This window comes from Ischnura elegans, chromosome 10 (assembly GCF_921293095.1).
Source record: "Ischnura elegans chromosome 10, ioIscEleg1.1, whole genome shotgun sequence".
Lineage (NCBI taxonomy): Eukaryota > Metazoa > Arthropoda > Insecta > Odonata > Coenagrionidae > Ischnura > Ischnura elegans.
In genome coordinates, this window is record NC_060255.1 from 91,365,659 (window position 1) to 91,390,833 (window position 25,175).

The 25,175-nt window shown below is 35.8% G+C and overlaps 1 long non-coding RNA gene across 1 annotated transcript; it reads right to left on the reverse strand.

Moving 5' to 3' along the window:
• Positions 1-23,144: 23,144 nt before the first annotated feature.
• LOC124167078 lies at positions 23,145-24,489 on the reverse strand. The gene is made up of 3 exons (XR_006866603.1): positions 24,406-24,489; positions 24,143-24,234; positions 23,145-23,670 (listed from the first exon to the last, which is right to left on the reverse strand). It is a non-coding gene; the product is annotated as an uncharacterized LOC124167078 (long non-coding RNA).
• Positions 24,490-25,175: the final 686 nt, after the last annotated feature.

Genomic DNA, 25,175 nt, shown 5'->3' on the forward strand with positions numbered 1-25,175 from the left:
GTTTCCGAAATATTGTTCATCATTTACATTGGTATTCAAGCTGATTAAGCAATACCACCCTTGAAATAACCAATAATATGGTCTCAGGTTGAATTATATTGAAATCCTGATGAGGATTTCGTACTTTAGACATGGAATTAGACTTTTAATTGTTACATTGGTTATTTAAATTTCTGTGTTTAACTGAGTTTACGTACACTAATCAAAGAGATAAATCGAGACAACACTATCTATTTGCGACCCACGTAGCTTGGCGAAATTGTAGGACCAGAGAAAAACAAAAAAAAGTATCCTGAACCGAATGGTTGGTCCCAGAGAGAAATTCAATATCGAGCAGTAGGGAAAATCAGAGCAGCTTGAAATCAAAACTGCTAATCGAATTTCAACGCTAACGAGAGAAACATCGGGAACGTAAGCCCACCGATATGGCTTTTTTCAGGCGCTTGTAGCCGGAAATATCTTTCGAGGGATTTAATTGAAAATTTTAGGAAGAAAATCCTTGGTTGGGGGAGATACACTGGGATATAGAAGGAAAAGGAGAAACGAATCGCTGTATTTTAAAGGGAAGGTGCTCTATTGCGCGTTCTTTAATGGAAACTGGGATGCTTTTCTAGGTTATTGAGGAAAATCTTCTCTTTAAAGTTATTAAAATTCTTTTTCTTTGAACTCCAAAGGTTGGTATCAATTATCTTGATTAATGGCAGCCCTGCGGGTCTAGATGCTCACCATTCCATTCGCCCTTATGAATTGTTCAACATTTCGAATCCGGTGAATGCTAACGCATAGGTTGGTCGATTTATTTCTGATTCGTAGAATTCCTTTCACCGTTCGCGTAAAAGGTAATATCTAGGATATCAGACGAAGGGTTATAAGAGTATACCAATGATGAAGTGAACCTCAATATTTCCCGCATCCTTTACGTACGGATCTATCGAGTTAAAAAAAACTATATTTGACATCCTTGTGGGATAACTTGTTCCACGACGCTATTCAACCGACACATCTTTTTTGAAATGAAAAGCATTGCCTACTAAAACTGCCAGAGGCTAGTATTAGCCTTTATGATGAAATGTATGAATGTGAAGTATTTTATCGTGGTATGCGTTAAGTCTGAATCGAGATTCCATGAGTTCTGAAGAGATATCTTTTTGGTCGAATTGCATAGATAGCAAAATACTCGGAAGCGTTGAGCGTATGGATTCCAAGAGATAATGGCTGAATTTGAGTCGAGTATTTTGAATTATTAGGGCTTAACTATAAAGAGCTAAAATCAGAAGGGTTTATTTCTCAGGTATGATAGCCGAGCAGTAAAGTCAACGGACTAAATATTTATCTGCTACGGCAGGAATAAACTCGTTGTTTTTTTACTTATCAAAGCGCCTTTATATCCCATATGCCTCTAAAGTAATATATTGAAAAAAAAGTAGATAAACTAAGCCTCATAAATATGGAGATGTTTAATTGCAAGCAGAACGGTTTTATGCGGATGGAATTCATGAAATGTTTGCATATTACCTGATATGGGTTGGTGATGTCATTAATTTAGTAACTTAACTTTTTCAGTGAACTCAGTTATATTTTACTGCTTTGTATTTTCTCCATAATAAATGAATCAAACGATGGAATTACTAGGAAATGGATAATTACGAATTTTCTTCCTTTATTACTAACCAATTTCGCATGTAAAGTCCACAAATGCGAAAAGTGATAAGGTATAGCAGGTGAAGAATGATCCGTATATCGAATCATAGAAGGTTATTCGGGAATTCCACCGGATCTGGTTCTCCAACTCCATCTCGGCCGACGTTTCGATGCACGAGTTGTCCGTCGACATCATCCAACGATTTGATTGCTGGGTTTTTCTCTTTAAAAGGAAAATCCACCAAAATCGTTGGTACATTAATGGCTGATGCCGGGTTTCGATAGCTAGTTCGTCCTTTCCGCTTCTATAGCGGTGAGGTGTTTACCCCGTCCCTTCCCTCCAACCCTCTCCCGACCCCAGAGGCGTCGACGGTCTCCTATCGCGGCGGCGCCTCTTCCCTTGTTCCTTCCCATTTCCACTCCCCTCCCCGGGTGATCGGGCGTATCAGCATAATTGCTGGGTCCCGGCCCCGGTGCGTTGTATCCTCGAAGGGCTCCCCTATGCCCTCACATCTTATCTTGTCCATCGACATCATGCCCTGATGACGATGGACAATTCGTTCATCGAAACGTTGGCCGAGATGGAGCTGGAGAACCTGACCCGGTGGAGTTCCCGAATAACCTTCCACGAGGTATAGAAAGTGTCTAGGTTTCCATGTATTTGTAAAACGCATATTATTCCTCTATTTTTTTTACACTTTAGGAGCTTTTATTTTCAAATCATTTTGAGACCGCACTTACCCCAGTGGTAGGTAACATAAGCAGTGATCTGTACGTACGAAGGCTGTGAGATTGGCGCGCCTTAACACTTTCAGGCAGATTGAAATAAAAGGTAGTTGCACATTGAAATAAAAGGTTGTTGCACTCCTCAATTATATCGCTTTATCGGTTGAAATTACTTGTAGGTTGTGTAACATCAGACAATTGTTTCTTCAAAAATCTTTTTATTTCTTTAAAAATACAATTTCTTTCCTCGTGTCCTTTCTTCAAGATCTTTCCTTTATAGCTTCTCTCGTAACAATGCCCCTCTCATGCCACAACTCCTTGGCAACCTACCATCCCTCTTTATTGGTACACATTAACATCAAGTTCAACATAAAGCTCAAAACAATAACAGTATAAATTTAACATAAACATAAATATCAAAGTTTACGGTAGGAATAGGCAATGCAATAGCAGTACTTAAACAGTGGTGGGAGTCGTAGAGGACTCTGAACAATAATAAACTCCGAAGCATCAAGGTGACATTGTCAGCTTGGCCCTCCTCCACCAGGAACAATCGAAGGGAGGAAGTAGTAATTACACGGCTAAGGATAGGCCATTGCCCTATCCTTAGGCTCATACCTTTCTCTTCACTGAAGAGAAGAAAGCCCCTTTGTGTGATGGGTGTAGGTGCCCTTTAATTATCCGAAATATCCTGACAGAGTGTGACAAATACCATAATGTGCGGATACGGTTCAATATAGGGGGGGACTTTGAATCCCTCCTGCGAGACCACCCTAGTAATTTAAACAGTATTATTTTGTTTCTCAATGAAATAGGAAATAGGTAATTAATTCTAAAAGTTCCTGTCTTTTTATGTAAATAAATTGTACATTAACCATCCTTTTAAAACATGACTTGAATCAAATGACTGAGTGGTCGTGCAGAATGACCTAGCCGTAGACGCACCCTAACACTAAATTATGCTACTACGTTACGGTGGGTTTAAGAACGCTGTGGGGAAAAACATCCTGATTACTTTAAACTCCTCAGTCTCTTTGGCGTGATCCGACACATCGGTGTTTTTGTTCCCAGGACAGCTCGAGCACTGGAATAAAGAGGCCAAGTTCTCCCCTACCACGAATTCGCGTTCGTCGGTGCACCTTGCGGGGTAAAGTATCGTAGGGAAAGCCTAGTGGAAGTGCCCTTCGGCAAAGAGATTCCAGGGACATCGTGGGTGAAACTCAGTCGGGGAGACTTCAATATTTACAAGCTACCGCTGTTGCCCAGGCGTCAATATATTTTTACTGTGCATAAAATTCCATTATTTTTAATCTTTAGGTGATTTCATTTTTGGAATTATTTTGAGACACTACTCGCTCTCTATCTTAGATTACATAAGCAGTCCAATTTTATAGCATTCATATACACTACTAGTGTATATGAATGCTATGAAATTGGTCTGCCTGCGTGTCGCACGCGTTATATCTGTGGAAAAGTTCAACTACCTTTTATTTCAATCTACCTATAAGTGTTTAGGCAGACCAATTGATCTGCCTATTGAAATGAATGCTAGGTAGATTGAAATAAAAGGTAGTTGAACTTTTCCACAGTTAAATAACGCGCGCGACACGTTGCGTCTCACAGAGCCATTATCTATTGTACCTACCAGATGACAACTATGAGAGCCGAAACGCGTCGTACGAATTACATTTTTGTGGGAAAGTGCACCTACCTTCTATTTTAATATCTTCCATAGTAAGAAATTATGATTAATTTCCATATGTTCCCAGTAGCATGTATTTCATTGTAGTACCTATTTCATTTTTCTTCCCTTTCACGCTTGCCAAACCATCTCCTTCGTCTATTTGGATTCGGCGCATTGATGTATTTGTTCCTTGGACAGCTTCAACACGGGAGTAAAGAGCCCATGTCCTCTCCCCACTGCCACGAATACACGTTCGTCGGTGCACCTTGTGGAGTGAGGTGTCCTAGGGAAAGGCTAGTGGAAGTGTACTTCGGTGGAGAGATTCCCGGGATATCGTGGGTGGAACTCTATTGGGGAGATTTATCGCCTTGAGGGTTGCTTGTCCAGGGTAAAGGACACCGAACTAAGGAGGTAAAAAGGAAGGAAGTTGGCCTGTTTCTCAGGGTGGATGGGTCGGAGAGAAAGAGTCGGAAATTTAAGAGTAAGAGATGCGAGTGGGAGAGGAGGGGAAAAAGGAAATTTAGGGTTCGGAGTCGTGGAGCGGAAATTCATCACGAGGCGGAGTGGAAAGATTAAGGGACGAATTGGAAAGGGCGGGAGGAGAAACGAATTAATATTGGCGAAAATAGGAGCCGTTTTGGTTCAGTTTTAATCCTTTTTTGATCGCCTTAATTTCCTCAATCGCCTTCCGCGTAATTTTGATGGGTGCCATTTAATACGGACTAATTTTCAAGGAGAAATGATATTTTTATCGAGACAGGTGAAAAATTTACCAATTTTCAGAAAATATACTTAAATAGTTTCATGTTCAACACACTTCGGAAATTAAATGGTATGTACGCTTTGAATCTCTCCGGAAATGAAAATAAACGATGTAAAATGGTGAAAGTTATTTTTGGAGTTATTTTATGCAAAGATAAAATAACTCAGGAAATTAATTCATACCTTTACTTAAATTTTGCTGTTTCTCGTTGGTCTAATTAAAGCTTACCAGGTGAAAAGTTTCTATCATGATGATGGGATTATTTAAAACAATACTGATCATTCCTCTGAGGGGGAAATTGACGGCTAGCCCCATATTATACGTGAAAAAGAAAAGGGTTAGTGACGTTTTTCTAATATCATTCATTCAAAAGTCATTAATGAAAACAGGCGTTTCCGAATGAATGGTTTCATCAATGAAATTATTAATCTGATTTTAGTTATCTATTGTATAAGATTAGTCGAACGACTATTATGCAGTATTGAGGTAGGCAAATGATTTAAATGAAAATATAAGGCACCAAATTTATCAGATATGTACTTTTTAAAGCCCTTATTTTAAAGGTTTTCAGAAAAATTTAAACAGACTTTCTTCCACATTTGATATTTATTTTTAGTCTTAGAATTAAATTGTAACAAACCCTTTATGTACTGCTGGGGTAAACGTCCAAACACCTCGCTAAAGCCACGCGATTGATAATGGTCTCATTATCCTTTCGCATATTTTGTTTACGTTATGTCCTCTACTGTTATTTTTTCTTGATATATCCACCTATGTAGGCTTACAGCCCTTGGGTTTGTGAGAAACAGTGCGAAGCTAGAGCCATGTCAGTGTAATTTCACGCTACGAAATGAAAAAAATTAGAGGTAATTTTTTCTTTTCAGTTTTACGTCATGCTTAAAAAAAAGTCAGAAAACATTTTCCCCGCAGAAAATTAAATAAGATAAATTTCGATGTAAATTGGACTTCAAACAGACGTTTTCGCGCGGAGCCCCATCATTTTAAACTATAGTGTTTAGATTTAATGAATAATCTGAGTGAATTCATTCATTCACTCTCTGGAAACCTTTAAAATTAGGAGTATAAAAAGTATATATGTGATAAATTTGATGCTTCATATTTTCATTTAAACTATCTGGCTTCCAGATTTTTAGAATGGTATTTGCCTACCTCATTACTGCATAGTGGTCGCTCAATTGATCTTATGCAATGTTAAAATAAAATCATATTCATGATTTAATTGCACAAAAAATTCACTCAGACACGTCTGTTTTCATGTAGACTCCAACCATAGATATAATTTACATTTGAATCATATAAGCTTATTTCATTTTAAGCGTATTTCGCGGGCCCTGCACTGGGAGATAAGTGTACGTTTAAATTCCAGGCACAACAGTGGCTAAGGAGATATTATTCGCCTTGGAAATAAAAGATAAGTCATCATTTGAAACGTTGACAGATTTTGAAAATGTCACCGGATGCGAAAAGTGATAAATATTTTCAAAATCAAGCTCCGGAAAAACGAATAAATTCTCTTTCGAATGCATAAAATGTTGATGATAATAAATGTATAATTTTTAGTTCACAGAGTGTTGCATCGAATTTGAATATTATTTTATAAAAATCTTACATCTCAGCAATCAGTTTAATGAGTCATTGTAGTAAAAAATTAAATCGTTAACAAATGAAATTACACAACAAGAAAATTAACAAACATTTAAGAATAAAATCCCTAGCATTTGCTTTTTATCCCCTGCCTCACCTTTGGAACTTAATTAGTGTATTAATCACAATTGATGTTGGAGTTTATAAATAAGTTCATAATGGTTGGTCTACATACAAATATACAACACAATGCAGAACGTACGTAAACGAAATACAGTGATGAAAAGGTTAATCAGTTTGGGATAGTCATGAATAAGTACGGGTATTAATGAGATACATTTTGAGTTGTCAACCGAAATATTTTTATTTCGTTACAATATGCCCTTCATACGCAAGGCTGGCGGACAATACACTGAAAAATGTGTCGTTCACACCTAAAGTGAGGCACTTAGAGGGTGAAAGACTAAATTTCAAAGAGATAAAGACGTTCAGCTTGGAGTGGGCAAGCAGGGAAACGAGAAAGATGAAATGTCAGTAGAAGTAAAGAAGAGAGGCGAGGTAGAAGAGTGTGTGAAACTTTGAGAGTGAGCTCATGTCATGCGGAGACGACGATTTAAGTGCTAAACACACAACCGAGATAAAAGGTACCCCCTGGAGCGATTTGCGACTATGCAAACATTTTTCCCGTGATGAGCTGAATTCCAATAAGTGTGCTCAGGGAATAGTCACCTCGACTCCAGTCTATACTTTGGAAAATGTTGCCCTTGTGAGCCCTAAAAACTTTCGACGTGAACTCCAGTTGTAGTTAGTACTTTTAGCTATCATCTCTGGCGATAGAATTTGGAAGATTCTGAAACGTCGCCAATAATTTTGAAAAAAAAATTCTATGAGCTTAGAATGGGATAAATTTTATCCTAAATTTTTATAATTAATCGATTATCATTTCTTTATAAATATCGTTTAGACAAAAAGCTTTTTGTATGCATTAAAACCGTTTTTGGATGGAATTTTTTTTGAGATTTCCCATTTTCCGTCTAATTTGAGCTTTTTCGCTATCACTATTGAATTATCTTAGCAAGAATTTGAAAGCAATAATGATCAAGTTATTTATCTTTATTTTCAGTTTACTTGATGACGAAGGACAGCTATCTCATATGATATTGGACGAAACTATCTCAATAGCAAGAGATATCTATCGGCGGTTGTCGCATTAATACCTTTGATACTACGGGCAATGGGTATTATTGGAAATTGGTTCTCATTTTTTAAACTCTGCAATGACCGCAGGATGCCTCGTTCAATAGAGGTCGTTCATGCATTGACATTAGAGATCGTTATCCTTGATCTCTAAGTGAACAATAAATCACATTAACTCGATTTTTGTCTTGTAGATCGAATGCTTTCAAAAACGCCATTATAATGATCTCTGTCTCTGGTTCATTTACTTGGTCACGCAAGGATTGGCTTCATACGTGAGAAGAGTTACTTTATGAAATTGATTAATTCGGTTTTCATTTTGTGAAAATTACTTAAAAACAATAAAAGTATCATTAAAAAATTTCTGTGAACATTAAAAAGTTTTTTTTATTCATAAAGTTACTTTATGTTTTACTTCTTCGCTCACTGAAATCATTATCATCATTAGTCAACAATCCTAAGATTGGTTTGACGCAGCTCTCCATTCCTCTCTCCTATCCGCTAACCTTTTCATGGCGACGTATTTCTTCTCTTTTACATCCTTTATGACCTGTCCTACGTAACTCATTCAGGGCTGTCCCTTGCCCTTCTTCCCTTCCACCTGTCCTTCAACGGTTGTTTTCATCAGGCTGTCATGCCTTATAATGTGGCCAACTAAGTTGTAGCGTCTTCTGCTTAAGGTTTCTAAAAGACTTCTCTTTTCTCCCACTATTATTAGCTCTTTCTCATTGAAATATGCCGTTTAAATGCGTCCTGACACGTGATTTTGAACTGGTTAATCCTCATCGGGAAGAGTTTATACGCCTGGCCGAAATCCAAGCGCATTCCTTAACATAAGTCCCATTCCAAGTCGCAACCCCTTTCTCAGGAAACCCCTTTTTGGCTAGTAAGGAAGAAAGGCCGTAACCGGAAGAACGAATATCTCTTTCGCATGCATAAAATGTTGATGATAATAAATATATAATTTTTTGTTCACAGAGAGTCACATTCAATTTGAACATTAAAAAAATTAAAATCTTACATCTCAGCAATCAGTTTAATGTGTCAGTGTATTAATAAATTAAATCTTTAACAAATGAAAGTACAAAACAAGAAAATTAACAAATATTTTCCATTTAAGAATAAAATTCATTGTTTTTGCTTTTTATCCCCTGCCTCACCTTTGGAAATTAATAAGTGTATTAATTACAGTTGATGTTGGAGTATATAAATAAGTTCAGAATTTAATATTGTTTAAAAATACGGCCCTTGGGGCTCCTTCTTAGCTTGGAGTGATCGTTTATCTACACTCCAACGCGGGGGCGTTTCTACGTAAAGTTATAAAATAGGCAAAATTTCGGATCGCTGGTGGTAAATATTTTCTTTCTAGTAATGTTGTAGGGGAACATTAATATTGTAGGTATTTTGGATGGAATACTATTGTGCGATGTCAAATAAGAGTAAATGTGACTGAACTTCGGTATTTTTAAGTATAAACCGATATCTCTGTGTGAGAGGCCGTTGTAATATCTACGAATGGCCTTAATCTGTAAAAAAACTATTCCTTGATCCATTCTTTTTAACTCGAATTCCTCAAAATAAAGCCTTCGACCAAAGCAAGAACTGACCTTCTTAGAATTTTCAACACGAGATACACCGAACTATTCGTTGGAATAGCACTGAACTGATAATCTTATTCTGAGGGAAATTTTTCCAATACATATATAAAGTACGAGCTTGTTATGTAACTGCTTTAAGTTCATTCTTCTCCTTAACGGCCGAAGTACTTGCTTTTCCATGCGTCTCCTTGGTTAACCAAAATTAAATCCAATGCTTACAAATAAAAATATATTTTCTAAAGTGCAGATTCATACTTGACGAATAATGTGGAAATTATGCCTTCGCTATCATTAAGTTTGATTAAGAGGCTAGGGGTTTTCACCAGTAGTTGATTTCATTAAAGCCGCTGGTGTCTTTTCCGTATTCATTGGGAGGAAACCAGTGAGGGAAAATCTTTGATTGCGCCAGAAATAATACTGGATCTTCGGATCTTGGTCCCTAATGAACTCAAATTTCCAATCGCGGAGAGTTTGTGAAAATGTAATAGATCAGATAATTTTTTAGACCTTTGAAAATGGTATTGAGATGTTGTAATTATCAGCACTAAAATGCGAGATTTAATGGAGGAAGAAATTACGAAAAATATTTACAAAATTTGAAAATAATTTTTTCTGATCTCATCACTTTGAGTTAATTCTAAGAATGATGGCTCAACTCTATATCGAGCTCTATTTTCGTCTGTGGAATTAATGCATTCTTGAATTTTATTTTCAGCTATCTCGATTGGTGTTTGAATACGAAAAAAATGATACATTGGACCCAGGAGCGAATATTCTTGCAATGTCAAACGAAAATAACGATGATTCAACTTCAGAATTTAAGTATAAATCGACAATACCTGAGTGGGAGGCCTTTGTGAACTGCGAACGGTCTTTATCAGCTGAGCGCTGCACTTTGGTCTTTTTTTCAACAGGAATTCCTCAGAATAAAGCCCTTCGATCTTCATCAACTTATTTACCAGAAATAAGTCGCCTTGACTAGTTTTCCTTCTGACTGACTATACTAGTTTTCCTTCGCTTCTTGTTGGAAACCCGATCTATTAGTGTCAAAAGTAACGAACATGGAAGAAAAAATGAAATATAAATTATTCGATGAATTAATTTTAAAAATGCCAATTTGTATTCTTATTACGTATATTATCCAGGCAATTACTACCTGCAGAGTGAAATGTCGTAGCGTAATATTTTTTAATGAGTACCTTTTCAACTTGTTTTACGTACTTAACTTTCTGAATGAGGGGTTATGAGCATTCATATTTGTGTAAAAAGTGCCATCTGATAAAGTGATGGCCTACGTATGTTTGTCATTAGATTTTACGTCTATAGAAATTATTTTACCGGTATGGGAATATATTACCTTTAAATATAAGTAGCTAGCGTTGGGCTACATAAATTGTCATCGTAGTCCTTTTTCACGAGAACAAATCAGCTCTGCTTTTATCAGTAAACTAATCCTAAAGGCCTCTAGCATGCTGCGAAAACTCAATTACTATCCCTACGGCATCGAATCCTTTGATCAGCAAATTTAAACTCTTGCGTCTATCAGCGTAGTTTACGTGTTCATTTTGATTCCTCTGCATAGCTTTTCCCCTGAGAATTAAGGTTGAGTCCATGACCATCAAATTTTAATCCGCAAATTGAGTTTTTAAATAATGATTCTTTTAGCAGATGTTTGTAAGTGAAAGCTTTATGTAGAAGTAGATCGTAGCATAAATGTTCGGTGTACTTACCCCGAATTTTTTTGTCAGTGCATGCCATGGATCGTACGTTAACTAAGTAACCTTTGGCTAAATATGCCAAGGCTTGCGTGTCAATGGATGCAATTATAAATAACCGGCGCCTTATCTCACTTGGCCTCCGAGTTAACCTGATCACCTTATGCATAGCCAAGGATCTTTATGGAGGGTTGTTTATTAGTTGTAATTTTATCGCGAACTGAGATCCGTTTTGAATGCATTTGTGACTGTTCCTGTTTCCACTTTTCCTTTTTGATTTTGAATTTTATAATTTAATTGTAATCCATAGATCTAAATTTTGCACTTGCACATTCTTTATAATATCGCGTGAAAAGTTAAAAAAATCTTTTACTGATAGATGACGCTTTTAAAAGAAGCATCTGTTGCTAGAAGAATGATAAATTATTCAAACAAAAAACTATGAGAAATTAATATTAAGATGAAAAAATTAACATAAAAAAGTACATAAGTGAGAATGAGGAGTTTGAGTAAGATCTTGAGTTTTCTTTGTAGGGCATTTATGAAATTATTAACTTTAGCTCCGGCCATGGTGAATAAAGGGTTCTAAATAACATAAGGCTTTGGCTATTGGAGTAAAAATTTACTTTCCATCGAATTTTTCTACGACACAATTCTTCAATCACTCATTACTGCAAAATAAAGCCATTTGATTCGTTCAGGAAAACACAATAGTATTTGATAGGTAGGGCATACCGATTAATTTCGATGTTTCGAGTCATGAGATTAGGTTCGTTCCGATGAATTGCTATTTGAATTTGTTCAAAATGTACAAATTGCACACAGTGAAGTAAAGGACCGAATTATTACAATGCACATTGAGATCCCAAAGAACAATGATGATAAAAATGAAAACGGCGAACGAAATTATAACTTGAACCAATATTTGTAAGACGAGCAATAAATTTATCGTAGATTGCGCTTCGTATTACTGTCAGTTTTGCCGATGGTGAATAATCGTTAGAATTTCAACATTTACGCAGAGTTTAGGGCTGGAATTTTTTCAACTGGGAATAAATAGAGATTTAAACTATTATGATACGTAGTATATTGGTATGAATTTTCAAATCAAAGCCATTGACTTAAGAATTTGGTCCTGAATATCGGAAAACATTTCTAAATTTACATAGAATAACATCTACTTGAGTGTGCTCGTATGTGTACCTAGCGTAGCGTGTACCTTAGTAAAATGTGGTTCTGCTTATTGAATTTTAATGATATCGTGAACTTGCTGTGCATTTTTTTTGCCTTAATTCCGCTAATTTTCCCCCACAATATTTTCAGATCAGATAGCAATGCAAGGGGGCGATAAATTTTTAATTAGAAGCAGATATTTCGAGATTTTAAGACCTAAGGTTAGAGTCAATGACCCTTGGTTAGGACATTCATGCATTCAGGTCACGTTTATTTATTTCTCAAAACCATCAATTTTTGCAGATAAACTATTTTTTGAAATGTTTTCGAAATCGTCTTTCTCATTTACTCTCAATGGTGCAAATAACTTAGGACCACGGTCGTCTTCCATAACGACCTACCGATAAGACGCCGTAACCGGCTTTTTTAAAAAAGATTTTACATCCTTTGGGACATAACGGAGGATGTTTAATATTCATGATTTTTATATCACTTCTCCTTATATGAAAGGTTCATTTATCCCGTTGAAAGATCTCCTGTACAATACTGGTCATATTTTTAACCAAATATTTGAAATTTCAAAAATTGAATGTGGAGCACAGGTTTTTACGTATTAAAGCTCAATAATTCCTTTCATGCGTGTAGGATACTAAAATATCCGCTTTCTAGGCTGCAAAGTAAATTGAATAGTCACAAAATAATATTAGATGCATAGCGTATGCATTCACCAAGTTATTACGTGTCTTTATAGCCTTTTTAAAACTATTGTATACCAGAAATGGGGTTTAATTGTGTAGCTTTAGCACTTCAGTTTGTTAGAATAATCTAAGATTGAGAGGCTATACATTGGACTAGGTGAATATATGTTTACTTTTATTCCCTTATTTCCCTTCTTCTTTCTGCTAATTTTAACTGTGTACACGCTTTTTCCTGGAAGAATGCAATCCCTGGTGTTGGAAACCGTTAGGTAGAAGGTACATTAAAATATATCGACGGCACGATGTTAGGTTAAGTGCTAATGTAGAGTATTTTACGGAAAATGATGAAATAGTTTTCACTGCACGTACTAAAATAGTTTTTTTTTACTGCGCGTACAATGTATGTACTTTCTGGTTGCCACCATTCCTCAATCTTCCTGTATTCTGTTTGCCTCTTTTTTGCTAACTACCTAGTCCCGACGATGTGTAGCATATATGCTGCACGGATATTTATCTAATTTGCATTAGATAACGCGAAAAAGCGTGGTATTCTAGGCTTGAAAGTATTGCTAACTAAACAGAGTGAAGTTGGCTCCTTTTCAGTGAATATAAAAGGAGTGAACATATGGCGTAACGATTAGTTATTTAAAATCGTTTACTCTAAATTTCAGGGAAATCGTTTATAATTTAGAAATTTTTGCTGTACGGATTTTTGTCTTGTAGTATTAGGTACTAATGAAAGAACACATTTCGGATGTGTATTGAGTTACCAAGATTGCCTATGCTTATTCAGAAATAATTTCCTTTACATACGGCTCAAACTTCCCAAACCAATCTTTGAAAGTAAGGCTTAATAGTTTCACAGCAAGCTTGGTTATTCTTAGCTTAAAATTTCTTTCATAAATCACCCATATATTATAATAGCCCGCATTAATCCTATTGTTTTTCTCTTCACCTTCATCGAGGTTAACATCCATTCGACATTATTCTTTACAAATCATGCTTTTGGATAAATTAGGTCCATTGAGAACCTCGAATTCGCTTTTAAACTTCTAGTTCTATATTTCAATCCCATATTTCGTGTTCTTTACGTCTCAAGTTTCCCCTTTCATTAAATAGGTGATTTTGTAGTAGTCTATTCCTTGCAATTCTCGGGACAGTGAGATTGTTTTCAATCCCAAGATGTTCATGAAGTCGTACTTATCATCTTTTTTATTTCCCAGGCAAGCGAGTTGGTAATACAATCAAACTTTCGCAGCGTTGCTCACTATTTTTTATGAAGAAAAACGGACAGTATTGATATGCGTAGGCATAGGGCTCCCTCCCTTCGATATAGGGAACATACAGAACTGTTTCAATCGGCTTTTTCTTTCATTTCCATATTATAACCAGCCATAGGCGGATCCAGAATTATTTTCTGGGGGAAGGAGGCACAAGGGTCTGACAGGTCTTCTCATATTTGAGATTAAAAACAAAATACAACAATTACTATAGAAAATATTCTCCTTATTCTGATATAAAAGTAATTAATAATTAAATGATTGAGGCTCCGTAATACGCAAAATAAAACGAGCTTCATGGTAACCGTATTAACAATCTTGTCTATTTTTTAAGCGTCTGGGGAGGGGGGGGGGGTAAAGCACGTGCCCCCGTGCCACGTAAATTCGTCTATATAACTAGCTGTAATTTCATTATCCTGTTCTATTCGAAAATGCCGTGACCCTAAATGATTTCAACTGTGTTATCCGAATTTATTTTATTATCTCAATATTGCTATTCTTGAGATTAAGGTTTGATACTATTTGTGCACTTCCAAGTATAGAAATTTTCTTTTCACTTTCTCTTTACGTTTTACTCGTTTCAACTCACTTCTCTGCTGCTTCCTCTGCAAACTTTTCTCCAATATAGTACAGGTAGTCTTTAATTATCTAATAGTTTTACCTCCTATTATAATAAGTGATGGTTATTAATCAAGTTATATAAACAAGGATCATTGAATATTACTTTTGTACTAAATTTTACTTACATGCGTCTCTTTAAAATTGTTCCATATTTTGTGTAGTCAATAATTACAATCAAGTGTTATTAACTGCGTCTTGGAAAGCTGTGAATACCAACTGTTCGCGTGGTGAAGGCCTTGAATAGCGGCAAAATGCCAATTAGCCCTCTTAATGTAGAACCATGAGAGTAATTTTTTACCTTACGCATTTATTATTTCCTCTGGCATACAATAAAATGTATTTGAATAAATATAAACTCTTAGATTTTTTTCAGCTCGTAAATTTCGTTGATTATCCCTTTAGTTTCCTCAATTGGAGGCACCATAAAAATGGGGATTCACAAGTTTTATTGCTAATATTTACGAAGAACTATGTTTTAACTAATATTGGCCATTCTGTTAAATATAATAAAACTAGTTATGTGCGTGAAAATGTATTAAACTTTTGATTTAAAAGGCTTTAATAAAAGATATGAATTCAACCCATGATATTACTTTTAATTCCAATGTTATGGTTTACTTTCGGCTATTAATATCAACATCTCACGACAGATTTTAATAGAGGCTGCCTCCCGAAAATTTGTCGAAAAAATTCCATGGTAGATATGCCCATGACCAAGCCCTAGGCGACTAATATCCATGATCCAATCAGATAAATCGAAAAAATCGGGCACCACAACCATTTTCCTCTTTGAAGTGGGAAGTTGGAATCCTGGGTAGACACATGATTCGATAGGAAAAACCATCACTGAAATGAGATTGTGACTTAGATAATTCGCGAATTCGGTATGCAGTTTGCAGAGAATTGAAAGCGTTGCTCATGGCTGAGGTAACTTGGAGGAGTGATATCAGGCACGTTTTGTATTGGAAATTTTTCCTGGAAAAAAACTTGTTCTTTGTATGAGAAAATGGATGAGAAAAATGTATATTGAAAATTCTCAAATTGGTTCAGTACAGCAGAATGTTTACAAAGTGGAAGATGACAAAAACCAAGTAATACAAGTCAGAAGTGTAGCGTGTTCTGAACTTCAACCACGCTTTGTACTTATATCGATTCGATAAGGGAGAAAAATGTGCGAGAAACAATAACTTACTGTCGCAGGTGTAACGCATATAAAATCAAGGAAGAGGATCAACTTACTATCCAGATGTGTATTTAACATTTAAAAAGCTAGAAGAATATGAGGAATATGAGTTTGATTTATTTACAACTGAATCCATAGCACAACAGCTAACCTAGCACCATTAACCTAGGTGAAAATTTCTGCTATGTCTTCTGCAAAGTCTTGGAATGCGTTGTTCTATTCCCCTTTTACAGGAGTTTTTTTTCCGTGGCATTGGATATAAATAGCACCACCGCTCAGGTGCAAGGTGATCAGTGTTGATGTAATTTTGCGAGCGATGAGAGCGTTATTAGGAATTAGGAAAATTATTTTTAGGAGTTTCATTAATTATATAATTCTTATGCAATAAATGTAACACCATTATTGGATGCGTATTATTCAGGAAATCTATACAAATACCTAAAACTATGATTAATGAATCTATAATTTAAGTACTCTGTTGGAGTGATTATTGGGTCATTACTCTCTTACTTTCAATTCTACCGTTGCATACATCTACTAAGTCAATGCAATAATAAGAACATATGTGTAAATTTGTAAATTTTCAATTATAAATTTATATTATTAATTATAGTTCTCATGGGGTATATGTCTACTTCATCAGGTTAAGTGCACAAATTTGAAAATATGTTAGTACTAGGATATGAAGTAATGGCAATCCGCACTTTTCCACGTAAGTCTTTATTTCAAAGGAGTCAACATGTTCAATTGCACACCAGCATCTTTAGGACTGACATAGGAGTGAAACATGCGGGAATAAATAGTCATATGAGTGGGATTGGAAGGAGAATATTGTCCTAATATTGAGTTAGAAGGGAGGGGGAGAGAGTTTATGGCCAAACCACTATTCCTAATTGGCTTTTCACAATGTATTCTACAATAGATTTTCACAAAACAGCCCCCATCATTCATTTTACTACTATTTTCCTTTCCGCTGTCTAGGAAGTTCAATTGCAACAATACTTGGCAAAGTGACTCTCAAACCCTATAGGCCATTTTACACGGTACACGGAATTACGCAATCTGACGTACGTGCGAAGGTGCAATCAAAATTGCGTCGTGTAAAGCGGTGAATTGCTAGAAAAGATGCGAGAATGCGTGGATGCGAGACGGCAAAATAGCCCCTGCTATAATTTCCTTCATGCATTCACGCAATTCCACGCCATTTTAGAAATTAATGCAGTTCTAACCTGCGCAATTCCGTGCCCCATGTAAAATGGCCTTATGTAAGAGCTTGAGTGGGATTCAAGAATGGAAAATAGGCTTTTGTAAGGCGAAAATTGAAGATTCAGAAGGATATTGTGCGAAGTAATATTTTAACTCCCTATGTCCCAAACGCTTTGCCTTGACGCTCTTAAAACTGACCCGAGGGTGCGAATCCAAGCGTGGATGCATTCACTCCTGGCTCGTCGGCTTTGCTTCTTTCATTTCCCGCAATCCACATTTCCCACAATTCACAACCCACCTCTGCTGCAACCCTAAATGGTGGTGGATTTCTGCCCTGGGCGAGTCTCTCCCTCCGAAGAGCCAACTCAGCGGAATGGGGCACTGAAACGTGGATGAATTCTCGCTGGAATGCGCAAAAGTGGTTTTGCTGTAAATTGCTTTTCATCCTTTAAATTAAGTGTTGCAGGACGAAATAAAATTGCCTCAGGTCAAATTAAATCGCATGAAGTCACATTTTTACTTTCCATTCCTGCGAAGCTATATAGGGATAAAATACTTTTGAGATGTTGTTTTTTATAGCTTTCTGCTAAATCCTATAATTAATAATAAATGCAAGTAATAGTTAATAGTTAACTGCTTGTTTCGACCGAAGTTTCTGTACCACAATAACGAATAATTTAGTAGAAAAATATTTATTCCCATTCGTTAATACAGAAATATTGAAATTTTTTACATAGTCTATGGAAATATTTTATAGAGTTCATTAAAATTACGAAGATAAGATTATTGGACAGAGATGAAAACTTTTTGGATCATTTGGGTTCACGAGTTAAAAGTGTATCTGTTAAGAATCTTTTAAAGATTTGCTCAGATCTTGCTTATTTATGCAGGTGATCAACTTCTGCGGCCATTTTTTATTGAAATTCAATCGTCTCCGGCACAGTTCATTCATCTTTAATATTCCATTCTTGTGCATAAATTAGGGATATTTTGTGATGTGTGGATCATTAATTTTACTTTACTTCTAAGATTTACTTCTATTCGACAGAATAAATAGATTTCAGATTTTTTTAATAATTATCACAACTGCTTCTCAAATTACGGCAAACGATAGTATTTATTTAGAAACCATTTAACAAGAACAGTGAATTATCGCTCCAGTACTTTCTGTTCTAGACTCCATTTTCAACGATTCTATTTACCCTTTACGTAATTTTTAAATTTCCCTTATATTGAGCCTCTAAACGGATATTTTCATCGGGCCCGGATACATTGCTGACAGGAGTAATGAGGAGACAGTAGCGATAATCCAATACTAACATTGTTGATTGGTTGAAGCATGCGCACATATTGAGCTCTTACAAAAGAAATCCTACATTTACTTGAGACATCCTTTACAGTCCACGGTGATTATCAAAACTTAATTGACATACTTAGAAAATTCAAAGAAGATATTTTCTCAGACGACGTGAATTATATCCTTCATTTACTGTCGTACTATGGTAGACGTGATCATGAAAAGGAAACTGCAAAACAGAGAGATGTAAAATGTCATTCTTCCCTCGTACTAATAAGGATAACAACGTTGTCTCAATTGATAGGATAAATGGCGTCACTCGCTAGGATGACTCATTGCATGTTTTTCCATAGTTCTTAGCTTGCATGTATTTGCTCTAGGAATCACTAACCATTAGCAAGTTTTTTTTTATGAATATGCATGTATATTTTGCTAGTATGCGTAATATTTTTATGACCGTGTGGTGTGCATATGGCGGTCCTCTTGCAAGCTACATTTTGGTGATTGCTCACCCCCTGCCAAACACCCTAGAGGTGGATCGCAGGGTATCATGTAGATGTAGATCCTGAAAAATTGTGAAATTTGTGACCTACGTGCTCATTTGATTAGCTAAGGTTAAGATGTGCGTTTCACAGTCAAACCAAATTTTATTCCTCGTTGAATCACATTTTTAAAATTACGTTACCTTTTCACCAAAAAAAAAGTTTTAATAATTATCACTCCGTTGAAAATTTTGAGTTTGATTATCCTCTTGGAATTTGGAACTCGGAATATCTTTTATATAAAAATATTAAATAATGAGACTATGCTTTGATTCTGAGTTAACTATTACAAAAAGGTGAGAATGCTAAGAGTGGAGTGTTGGAATATGTGACTACTTTGCCCTATCATTACTGAAATATTTTATTGAAATATATTATGCGAGATTAGGAAATAAAGTATACCCTTTCACGTATCTCATACTATAGTATGCGTACTTATTATGTCCACGACTTTGATTAAAAGTATTGTAAATATTCGGCTGCAGCTGTTAAAATGTGCTTCATCATTCTTGCGAGGTGACACTTAAATTTTACTGTGGAAAGTTCTTCGGGAAGTTGGGAACAAGGAGTCATAGATATGGTAATTCCCTCGTGTCTCAGGTTTCCTTAATTTCAGACATGATGGATTAGGTGCATCCGTTTGTCACGCTCAGAAACTGCCAGTGGCGTACCTTTTGAGAATTAATTTTCTTTCTTAAAATTTTTTTTATATGTAAAATATCTCGCCTTCCTTCTAAAAGTAGATATCGATATTTTAATACGTCCAGTTATTGGGCCATTATAGCATATATTAGTATTTGAAATGACTAGTTATCAACGCTGTTTTGATATTTTCATTTATACACGGTGTTTGAGGAGGAATCTGCAATACTTCAGGAAGTGGTGGGGAAGATGAGTGATATGGAACATTTCTTATTTAAAGATCTGATCACAGAAATTATGACAAAAATGATCTTTCAATTCACATTCCAAGGAATTTTCTTCTTTTATAGTTTTACATTTAGGATATATGTACGAAGCAATGGGATGTGTTTAGTGTTGAGGTCATGAATGAAGATGTTATCCAAATGTTAGAAGAACTTGAAATAATTTTAATGGATGTTTTATGAGGTTTTATTTGCTGATCGTTCTTGAATATCGATGAATGACCCCTCAACATATGATTGTTTGCAAAAATCTGGAAATTCATGGCAAAGTAGCATGGCTAGTAGCATGTAGCATGGCATAGTAGTAAGGCTAGGCTTAATTAATTTGTGGGTGACACATGTAGACATATGTTAGCATCTTCTCAGATGCTCTTTGGCTTAAAATATAGCTTTTATAAGGGCTAAAAGATTTTTAAATACTAATGCGTATATTGTTCGATCCATAATGAATGTTAGATTTTTAACCTTTTAAAGTAAACTTTGTAAAAACCGTGGGAAATATATGCCTTTGGTAAAACCGTGGGAAATATATGAACATTGATTTGAAGGTTCTTCGAAGTAAACTACAGGTTGTTAAAAACCTTGTTAAACCTTGTTAAACTTTTTCAGGTACAACCCTGCTGAATTTCATTCTTATTTTTTCACGAAATATAATCTGTTTTTTAGTGATAAAATTTATCGTACTCGTAGGTTTATAGATTTCATCCTCTTCTCGGTAGATTCGGCTTCCATCCACTCCCAGTCTAACCCTTACGGTACTTTACCTTATGTATAAATAAATTTTATTTTCTTATAATGATGTCAACTTTTCGTCGATATCTGGTCCTACAATAAATTTCAGGAGTGAACTTTCATTGTTTTAATTAGTGATGGGTCGATTCCAAAATTTTATCGATTCCGATCCCGATTCTGATTCTGACATTTCGATTCCGATTCTACCGATACCGATTCCATCGATTCTGACGACATAGGCTCCAAGAAAAAGACCACTTATAAATACAAGGGAGAGCCCTGAGTAAAGTCATATTCACAGTTATAATTAAGATTAAATACTGCTTATATGAATCGTGTAATATTTGGCCCTTTCAAATTCTCAAGCAGAAAAACCAACATGCTCATGCTCAGCCAGCAGGTTTTGATGTCTCCATGTAACAGTATTACTGCCCGCAGAAAATTGCCTTTTGCTACGTAATTGTGTGACTGGGAAAGTACTTTCCTTCCAAAATGGCAAGATTTCGGAAACTTGAAGTATATCATCGATCTTTGTGGATCTTGAAACCTCATGGAACTCAAGTTGCCTAAGCAAATGAACTAAAGAACTTAGCTTTAGTTTTGTAGAGCCAAAAATAGCTATACTTCTCTCGTCGTATAATCAACCTTAAAACTCTTGCTTTTTTAAGTTCAAGAGAGAAACTAAACGCTACAAATGAATATCACATTTGACGGACGCAGTATTAAAAAAGGCTAAAAGATGCCTTGTGATATGAAAACTCTGCTTTCCCCGCGACTCACCTCTGCGAAGGCGGAGAGGGAAAAAGGGTATCGGCTGTTGCCTTTCGAGGAAACAGTTCATTTTCCTCTCTCTTAAGCATGCCGAATTGATCTCTTCACTTTACTTCAATACCCGAGCCATATTTCTTATTCGTGGGATGGTTCCCGAAAAATATCCAATCCTTAGTATTTTCAATCGAGTAATGCGTTAAATGGTCAAGTCGATCTATATATAACCCTTTTTAACACCCTCATTTTAGTTTTTTAAGTCAATGAAGACGATTGTCCGTGCTTTAAATGACGATTTTCAAGACTAGAGTTTTAAAAAGCTTGAAAAATCGGCCTCAGTTACCGAGTTCCGCGGCGTGTAGCTCAGCCTTGACCCGCGATTAAAAAATCGCTCTTATTTCCTTCTTCGCAAAAGTGTTTTTCCAAGTGATTTCTGCTTAGTACTTTATAGAAATCTCTACTTTATATTGTGGTTCAAATTTTCCGAGTTATATTTTTCGCAAACGAAAGATAGTTTCTACTTTATGTCAAATTTCAAGTGAAAAACGGGTCGACCATTTCGCGTTGTAAAACCAGACCGATTAAAGCCAAAATCTTCAAAAGTCATTGGAAGTATAGAAAAAGCACCAAGTGTAAGGAATATTGCGTTCTTTATTCCATAAAAATCATACCAACGCAACACCACCTGGATAAATTTAAAAATTTTCGAGGACTAACGAGATCGCGCGTGGTTTTGAAAAGTTGGTCATGTTTGGGCCACTGTATCATCACTAAAGCGTCGTATTTAGGTAAAATGGCATATAAGTATGTATCTGGTAATGATTTATGAGTATTTCCGCTAAGTTTCAAGCCTCTATCCCCAAAAAGGTGATTTTGGACTTGATTCCAGCTTTTTCCGATTTCGGACCGGTGCACCGCGGTGTGCGCCGGGTCGGAAGACGATCGGCCGCCGCGGCTGGCGTAAAGGTATTCGGCGCCCAAGGTGCGTATAATAGGAGGTGGTCTCAGCTGAAACTCCGTGCGGGCGTGACGTCACGAAGTTCCCAACGTAGACGTATGCTAGCGTATGCCAGGGAATAACAAGCAGGAACCGGGTCGTGATATCGCCTTTCCGCATCAAATTCTTATGAGTTACAACAAAAAATATCGTTATTGGCCATCAGATTACGTTGTATATTCTTCCGGAATGTCCATGTTTCCTTTTCAATCGCATCAGAAGACTAGCAAAGTAAGCAGAATTATCGTATTCTACATCCTATAGTTTCACCAGTAAAATATCGTTATGATCATGCTATTTGAAATTATAAACTCATAAGAGGAATAAGCTACCGTAAAAAAATAGTTAAACACGTATTTTATTTAAGTATTTTTAGCTGTAGAATTTAAACTGAAAACCAGGACTGCAGATTCGTTTCCACTCCAAAATCGCAAATGGAATTCTATTGATATCAAGATAAAACATTTACATGTAATGTAAATATGTGTCACAACTATTATTTTGGCTAAAAATAAATATCCTCTGTTAATTGAAGACCGTAATCTGAGCTAAGTCAGCACCAGCAGCAGTTAATTCGCCACAAAAAAGTAATTAAGGGAAACTATAAGCGTGCCTTAAGACAAGTTTTGATGCTTTTACAGGACGTTTTTCCGGGTATGGAACTTATATATGTATTAACATGGTAAATCATATCTGAAAGTACAAGTATTAATCTCATGCCCACAAAGTAGCAATTCTTACTATGGAATAATTTGAGCTTTAGGAAATAAAAACATAAGCTGAGAAACAAGATCGAAGTTATTCCGCACATAATTTCCAAGTAAACTTCCATTAAGGTAGTGCAATGAACAGAATCGAGCACGAATCTGATCAATTTTAAGGGCTGACTAATCAGAAATATTATCACTCCCCGAAATAAGACAAGAACAACTACGGAAACCACAACCTAACATGCAGTACATGTGCTTTTCATGAGAGTTGCCGCATGGATAACAGCTGCATCAAATGGAATCACAGACATAGGTGTTAAAAACGAAAACAATTCTCATTTTTCAAACTTATATAATGTACACACATGTCAAATGTTACATTTTCAGAATGATATAAGAACGCCATTGAAACTAAAAGATATCATATTAGTTAATAGATACTTAATATTATTTATACAATCAATGCAAAGTAAGCAACTTAAAAATAAATGTTAAGTACAAATGATGAAACAATTCTATTGAAAAAGTTTCAAATTAGTGAGAGAACCATGAAAAGGAGATGAAAGCCGCCACGCATATTCCATTAATTGTTGCTGGAATAGCTGAACCTGTAATTGAGAATGTGTATTAATTACTGAGCTTGATTAGACCAAAAAAACAAAGAATTTAATAATTCAATGAATATCATCAGAGTGATATATACAGTAAATGGTCAGCATCATCAATCATCATACATTCTAAAACCTTTGGATCTTTATCAAACATGCTATCACTCAAGTTTCTAATTCATCTTTCAAGGTTTGTACTACAAGAAGACAATGATTGAGCACTTTCAATTTGCAGTATTAGCAATATACAATAATAACAGCAAAATGAAACTATAAAACATAATAATATGATATAACCATTACACAACAACCATTTTTTCTCGACAAAAAGATTTCGATATTTACCAAAATATCTGCATTTATAATTAAATTTAATAACTACAATCATAAAAAACTAATACATTTCTCAATCATGACCATTGTATTTTTTATGACTACTGAAAATAATAAGGTATAAAACCTGGCAACTTACCAAATAGCAGAATAGGTAGATGAATTTCACATTCAATAGACACTTCCAATCATATCCACAACTTAATGCTTCTCACCATGAAGATATAAAAACTGAATAATTCCAAATAAAACCATAACGGAATGTTAACTGGATATCCTTCAATCACTAACAAAACATAATAATTCTCTAGGTTGACCGAAACAATTGACATTTATGGAAAGAAACAAAATTAAAAACAGGACTTCAGAATGGCATTGAATTAATGGAAAAGCCAAACTTACCGGCGGACAGAAGAATGACCTTAAGTACTACATTGATAACAATCTTTGTGGACTACTGATATACATATTCATATATACATATTCTTCACGGACACATTCAAATAGGTATAATATGAATCAGGATGAAGTGATAACTATTTCTGTAAAAGAAAGGAATTGTTATAAAGGATCCTCAGAAGGCCAGTGAATTTATCTTTAACAAAACAATACTTACCTGTCAAAAGAAATATTCTCAATTATTATGAAGTTACTTCAACCTCATATTCCAGTTACCCAAAGATTTCAAGTCAAAGTACATTGTAGCCTCAAATTGCTTCCACGGCTGAGCCACGATGCAAGGAACCCTAGGAACTCTGAGGAAGCGAAAGGCAATGTGGAACTGATGTGGAACTTCGTGACGTCACGCGCTTCCTCCCCCACTTTCAGCTGAGACCACCTCCTATTATACGCACCTTGTTCGGCGCCCACGTCGACAACTGTAGAGTGTACATCAAGCTAAAACTACCAAGCCAAGACATTGGAATGACTTATCGGCTTTAAAAACTGTATTACTACATGAGTTTCATGATAGCACTTCCTGTCGGCAGATTGCTGGACCTACTAGCCTCGAAAGCCCTGTAACCGTAACTTACTCGACTCGACATTTGCAATGCTACTCGAAACGCTCGAGTCGAGTACCAACTACTTAAGCGCATAAAAGTACCAGCTACTCGACTCTACTCGAACTTTCGAGTACTCGCAAATCCCTAGAAGATAATGTTTTTTGTTGT